Here is an 8,004-nt window from a genome sequence, read left to right on the forward strand (position 1 = left end):
ACCATCTGTAGTTACAGCTTGGGTGCCATCCATATCAAGTGGATTAAGACTTACTCTAGGTTAGTAGACTCATTACCCACAAGACACCAGCTGTAGTTACAGCTTGGGTGCCATCCATATCAAGTGGATTAAGACTTACTCTAGGTTAGAAGACTCATTACCCACAAGACACCATCTGTAGTTACAGCTTGGGTGCCATCCATATCAAGTGGATTAAGACTTACTCTAGGTTAGTAGACTCATTACCCACAAGACACCAGCTGTAGTTACAGCTTGGGTGCCATCCATATCAAGTGGATTAAGACTTACTCTAGGTTAGAAGACTCATTACCCACAAGACACCAGCTGTAGTTACAGCCTGAGTACCATCCATATCAAGTGGATTACGACTTACTCTAGGTTAGAAGACTCATTACCCACAAGACACCAGCTGTAGTTACAGCCTGTGTACCATCCATATCACGTGGATTAAGACTTACTCTAGGTTAGAAGACTCATTACCCACAAGACACCATCTGTAGTTACAGCTTGGGTGCCATCCATATCAAGTGGATTAAGACTTACTCTAGGTTAGAAGACTCATTACCCACAAGACACCAGCTGTAGTTACAGCTTGGGTGCCATCCATATCAAGTGGATTACGACTTACTCTAGGTTAGTAGACTCATTACCCACAAAACAACAGCTGTAGTTACAGCATGAGTACCATCTTTATCACGTGGATTACGACTTACTCTAGGTTAGTAGACTCATTACCCACAAAACACCAGCTGTAGTTACAGCATGAGTACCATCTTTATCACGTGGATTACGACTTACTCTAGGTTAGTAGACTCATTACCCACAAGACACCAGCTGTAGTTACAGCTTGGGTGCCATCCATATCAAGTGGATTACGACTTACTCTAGGTTAGAAGACTCATTACCCACAAGACACCAGCTGTAGTTACAGCTTGGGTGCCATCCATATCAAGTGGATTACGACTTACTCTAGGTTAGTAGACTCATTACCCACAAAACACCAGCTGTAGTTACAGCATGAGTACCATCTTTATCACGTGGATTACGACTTACTCTAGGTTAGTAGACTCATTACCCACAAGACACCAGCTGTAGTTACAGCTTGGGTGCCATCCATATCAAGTGGATTAAGACTTACTCTAGGTTAGTAGACTCATTACCCACAAAACACCAGCTGTAGTTACAGCATGAGTACCATCTTTATCACGTGGATTACGACTTACTCTAGGTTAGTAGACTCATTACCCACAAGACACCAGCTGTAGTTACAGCTTGGGTGCCATCTATATCAAGTGGATTACAACTTACTCTAGGTTAGAAGACTCATTACCCACAAGACACCAGCTGTAGTTACAGCTTGGGTGCCATCCATATCAAGTGGATGACGACTTACTCTAGGTTAGAAGACTCATTACCCACAAGACACCATCTGTAGTTACAGCTTGGGTGCCATCCATATCAAGTGGATTACGACTTACTCTAGGTTAGAAGACTCATTACCCACAAGACACCAGCTGTAGTTACAGCTTGGGTGCCATCTATATCAAGTGGATTACGACTTACTCTAGGTTAGAAGACTCATTACCCACAAGACACCAGCTGTAGTTACAGCTTGGGTGCCATCCATATCAAGTGGATTACGACTTACTCTAGGTTAGAAGACTCATTACCCACAAGACACCAGCTGTAGTTACAGCCTGTGTACCATCCATATCAAGTGGATAAAGACTAACTCTAGGTTAGAAGACTCATTACCCACAAGACACCAGCTGTAGTTACAGCCTGAGTACCATCCATATCAAGTGGATGACGACTTACTCTAGGTTAGAAGACTCATTACCCACAAAACACCAGCTGTAGTTACAGCCTGGGTACCATCCATATCAAGTGGATTACGACTTACTCTAGGTTAGTAGACTCATTACCCACAAGACAGCAGCTGTAGTTACAGCCTGAGTACCATCCATATCAAGTGGATTACGACTTACTCTAGGTTAGTAGACTCATTACCCACAAGTCACCAGCTGTAGTTACAGCCTGGGTACCATTCATATCAAGTGGATTACGACTTACTCTAAGTTAGTAGACTCATTACCCACAAAACACCAGCTGTAGTTACAGCCTGTGTACCATCCATATCAAGTGGATTAAGACTTACTCTAGGTTAGAAGACTCATTACCCACAAGACACCAGCTGTAGTTACAGCTTGGGTGCCATCCATATCAAGTGGATTAAGACTAACTCTAGGTCAGTAGACTCATTACCCACAAGACACCAGCTGTAGTTACAGCTTGGGTGCCATCCATGTCAAGTGGATTAAGACTAACTCTAGGTCAGTAGACTCATTACCCACAAGACACCAGCTGTAGTTACAGCCTGTGTACCATCCATATCAAGTGGATTAAGACTAACTCTAGGTTAGAAGACTCATTACCCACAAAACACCAGCTGTACTTACAGCCTGAGTACCATCCATATCAAGTGGAATACGACTTACTCTAGGTTAGTAGACTCATTACCCACAAGACACCAGCTGTAGTTACAGCCTGTGTACCATCCATATCAAGTGGATTAAGACTAACTCTAGGTTAGAAGACTCATTACCCACAAGACACCAGCTGTAGTTACAGCTTGGGTGCCATCCATATCAAGTGGATGACGACTTACTCTAGGTTAGAAGACTCATTACCCACAAGACACCAGCTGTAGTTACAGCTTGGGTGCCATCCATATCAAGTGGATTAAGACTTACTCTAGGTTAGTAGACTCATTACCCACAAGACACCAGCTGTAGTTACAGCTTGGGTGCCATCCATATCAAGTGGATTACGACTTACTCTAGGTTAGTAGACTCATTACCCACAAGACACCAGCTGTAGTTACAGCCTGGGTACCATCCATATCAAGTGGATTAAGACTTACTCTAGGTTAGTAGACTCATTACCCACAAGACACCAGCTGTAGTTACAGCTTGGGTGCCATCCATATCAAGTGGATTACGACTTACTCTAGGTTAGTAGACTCATTACCCACAAGACACCAGCTGTAGTTACAGCCTGGGTACCATCCATATCAAGTGGATTAAGACTTACTCTAGGTTAGTAGACTCATTACCCACAAGACACCAGCTGTAGTTACAGCTTGGGTGCCATCCATATCAAGTGGATTACGACTTACTCTAGGTTAGTAGACTCATTACCCACAAAACACCAGCTGTAGTTACAGCATGAGTACCATCTTTATCACGTGGATTACGACTTACTCTAGGTTAGTAGACTCATTACCCACAAGACACCAGCTGTAGTTACAGCTTGGGTGCCATCCATATCAAGTGGATTACGACTTACTCTAGGTTAGAAGACTCATTACCCACAAGACACCAGCTGTAGTTACAGCTTGGGTGCCATCCATATCAAGTGGATTACGACTTACTCTAGGTTAGTAGACTCATTACCCACAAAACACCAGCTGTAGTTACAGCATGAGTACCATCTTTATCACGTGGATTACGACTTACTCTAGGTTAGTAGACTCATTACCCACAAGACACCAGCTGTAGTTACAGCTTGGGTGCCATCCATATCAAGTGGATTACGACTTACTCTAGGTTAGTAGACTCATTACCCACAAGACACCAGCTGTAGTTACAGCTTGGGTGCCATCCATATCAAGTGGATTACGACTTACTCTAGGTTAGTAGACTCATTACCCACAAAACACCAGCTGTAGTTACAGCCTGAGTACCATCCATATCAAGTGGATGACGACTTACTCTAGGTTAGAAGACTCATTACCCACAAGACACCAGCTGTAGTTACAGCCTGGGTACCATCCATATCAAGTGGATTAAGACTTACTCTAGGTCAGTAGACTCATTACCCACAAGACACCAGCTGTAGTTACAGCCTGAGTACCATCCATATCAAGTGGATTACGACTTACTCTAGGTTAGTAGACTCATTACCCACAAAACACCAGCTGTAGTTACAGCATGAGTACCATCTTTATCACGTGGATTACGACTTACTCTAGGTTAGTAGACTCATTACCCACAAAACACCAGCTGTAGTTACAGCATGAGTACCATCTTTATCACGTGGATTACGACTTACTCTAGGTTAGTAGACTCATTACCCACAAGACACCAGCTGTAGTTACAGCTTGGGTGCCATCCATATCAAGTGGATTACGACTTACTCTAGGTTAGTAGACTCATTACCCACAAAACACCAGCTGTAGTTACAGCCTGGGTACCATCCATATCAAGTGGATTACGACTTACTCTAGGTTAGTAGACTCATTACCCACAAGACACCAGCTGTAGTTACAGCTTGGGTGCCATCCATATCAAGTGGATTACGACTTACTCTAGGTTAGTAGACTCATTACCCACAAAACACCAGCTGTAGTTACAGCCTGTGTACCATTCATATCAAGTGGATTAAGACTTACTCTAGGTTAGAAGACTCATTACCCACAAGACACCAGCTGTAGTTACAGCTTGGGTGCCATCCATATCAAGTGGATTACGACTTACTCTAGGTTAGAAGACTCATTACCCACAAGACACCAGCTGTAGTTACAGCTTGGGTGCCATCCATATCAAGTGGATTACGACTTACTCTAGGTTAGAAGACTCATTACCCACAAGACACCAGCTGTAGTTACAGCTTGGGTGCCATCCATATCAAGTGGATTACGACTTACTCTAGGTTAGTAGACTCATTACCCACAAAACACCAGCTGTAGTTACAGCATGAGTACCATCTTTATCACGTGGATTACGACTTACTCTAGGTTAGTAGACTCATTACCCACAAGACACCAGCTGTAGTTACAGCTAGGGTGCCATCCATATCAAGTGGATTAAGACTTACTCTAGGTTAGTAGACTCACTACCCACAAAACACCAGCTGTAGTTACAGCATGAGTACCATCTTTATCACGTGGATTACGACTTACTCTAGGTTAGTAGACTCATTACCCACAAGACACCAGCTGTAGTTACAGCCTGGGTACCATCCATATCAAGTGGATTACGACTTACTCTAGGTTAGTAGACTCATTACCCACAAAACACCAGCTGTAGTTACAGCTTGGGTGCCATCCATATCATGTGGATTACGACTTACTCTAGGTTAGAAGACTCATTACCCACAAGACACCAGCTGTAGTTACAGCTTGGGTGCCATCCATATCAAGTGGATTAAGACTTACTCTAGGTTAGAAGACTCATTACCCACAAGACACCAGCTGTAGTAACAGCTTGGGTGCCATCCATATCAAGTGGATTACGACTTACTCTAGGTTAGTAGACTCATTACCCACAAGACACCAGCTGTAGTTACAGCCTGGGTACCATCCATATCAAGTGGATTAAGACTAACTCTAGGTTAGTAGACTCATTACCCACAAGACACCAGCTGTAGTTACAGCCTGGGTACCATCCATATCAAGTGGATTACGACTTACTCTAGGTTAGTAGACTCATTACCCACAAGACACCAGCTGTAGTTGCAGCCTGAGTACCATCCATATCAAGTGGATTAAGACTAACTCTAGGTTAGTAGACTCATTACCCACAAAACACCAGCTGTAGTTACAGCCTGTGTACCATCCATATCAAGTGGATTAAGACTTACTCTAGGTTAGAAGACTCATTACCCACAAGACACCAGCTGTAGTTACAGCTTGGGTGCCATCCATATCACGTGGATTAAGACTTACTCTAGGTTAGAAGACTCATTACCCACAAGACACCAGCTGTAGTTACAGCTTGGGTGCCATCCATATCAAGTGGATTAAGACTTACTCTAGGTTAGAAGACTCATTACCCACAAGACACCAGCTGTAGTTACAGCTTGGGTGCCATCCATATCAAGTGGATTACGACTTACTCTAGGTTAGTAGACTCATTACCCACAAAACACCAGCTGTAGTTACAGCCTGTGTACCATCCATATCAAGTGGATTAAGACTTACTCTAGGTTAGTAGACTCATTACCCACAAGACACCAGCTGTAGTTACAGCCTGGGTACAATCCATATCAAGTGGATCAAGACTTACTCTAGGTTAGTAGACTCATTACCCACAAGACACCAGCTGTAGTTACAGCTTGGGTGCCATCCATATCAAGTGGATTAAGACTTACTCTAGGTTAGAAGACTCATTACCCACAAGACACCAGCTGTAGTTACAGCCTGAGTACCATCCATATCAATTGGATTAAGACTTACTCTAGGTTAGTAGACTCATTACCCACAAGTCACCAGCTGTAGTTACAGCCTGGGTACCATCCATATCAAGTGGATTACGACTTACTCTAGGTCAGTAGACTCATTACCCACAAGACACCAGCTGTAGTTACAGCTTGGGTGCCATCCATATCAAGTGGATTACGACTTACTCTAGGTTAGAAGACTCATTACCCACAAGACACCAGCTGTAGTTACAGCCTGAGTACCATCCATATCAAGTGGATTACGACTTACTCTAGGTTAGTAGACTCATTACCCACAAGACACCAGCTGTAGTTACAGCTTGGGTGCCATCCATATCAAGTGGATTACGACTTACTCTAGGTTAGAAGACTCATTACCCACAAGACACCAGCTGTAGTTACAGCCTGGGTACCATCCATATCAAGTGGATTAAGACTTACTCTAGGTTAGTAGACTCATTACCCACAAGACACCAGCTGTAGTTACAGCTTGGGTGCCATCCATATCAAGTGGATTACGACTTACTCTAGGTTAGAAGACTCATTACCCACAAGACACCAGCTGTAGTTACAGCCTGAGTACCATCCATATCAAGTGGATTACGACTTACTCTAGGTTAGAAGACTCATTACCCACAAGACACCAGCTGTAGTTACAGCCTGAGTACCATCCATATCAAGTGGATTAAGACTTACTCTAGGTTAGTAGACTCATTACCAACAAGACACCAGCTGTAGTTACAGCTTGGTCGCCATCCATATCAAGTGGATTACGACTTACTCTAGGTTAGAAGACTCATTACCCACAAGACACCAGCTGTAGTTACAGCCTGAGTACCATCCATATCAAGTGGATTACGACTTACTCTAGGTTAGAAGACTCATTACCCACAAGACACCAGCTGTAGTTACAGCCTGAGTACCATCCATATCAAGTGGATTACGACTTACTCTAGGTTAGAAGACTCATTACCCACAAGACACCAGCTGTAGTTACAGCCTGAGTACCATCCATATCAAGTGGATTACGACTTACTCTAGGTTAGAAGACTCATTACCCACAAGACACCAGCTGTAGTTACAGCTTGGGTGCCATCCATATCAAGTGGATTACGACTTACTCTAGGTTAGAAGACTCATTACCCACAAGACACCAGCTGTAGTTACAGCCTGAGTACCATCCATATCAAGTGGATTACGACTTACTCTAGGTTAGAAGACTCATTACCCACAAGACACCAGCTGTAGTTACAGCCTGAGTACCATCCATATCAAGTGGATTACGACTTACTCTAGGTAAGAAGACTCATTACCCACAAGACACCAGCTGTAGTTACAGCCTGGGTACCATCCATATCAAGTGGATTAAGACTTACTCTAGGTTAGTAGACTCATTACCCACAAGACACCAGCTGTAGTTACAGCTTGGGTGCCATCCATATCAAGTGGATTACGACTTACTCTAGGTTAGAAGACTCATTACCCACAAGACACCAGCTGTAGTTACAGCCTGAGTACCATCCATATCAAGTGGATTACGACTTACTCTAGGTTAGAAGACTCATTACCCACAAGACACCAGCTGTAGTTACAGCTTGGGTGCCATCCATATCAAGTGGATTACGACTTACTCTAGGTTAGAAGACACATTACCCACAAGACACCAGCTGTAGTTACAGCCTGGGTACCATCCATATCAAGTGGATTAAGACTAACTCTAGGTTAGAAGACTCATTACCCACAAGACACCAGCTGTAGTTA

Source organism: Mytilus edulis, chromosome 2 (assembly GCF_963676685.1).
Source record: "Mytilus edulis chromosome 2, xbMytEdul2.2, whole genome shotgun sequence".
Lineage (NCBI taxonomy): Eukaryota > Metazoa > Mollusca > Bivalvia > Mytilida > Mytilidae > Mytilus > Mytilus edulis.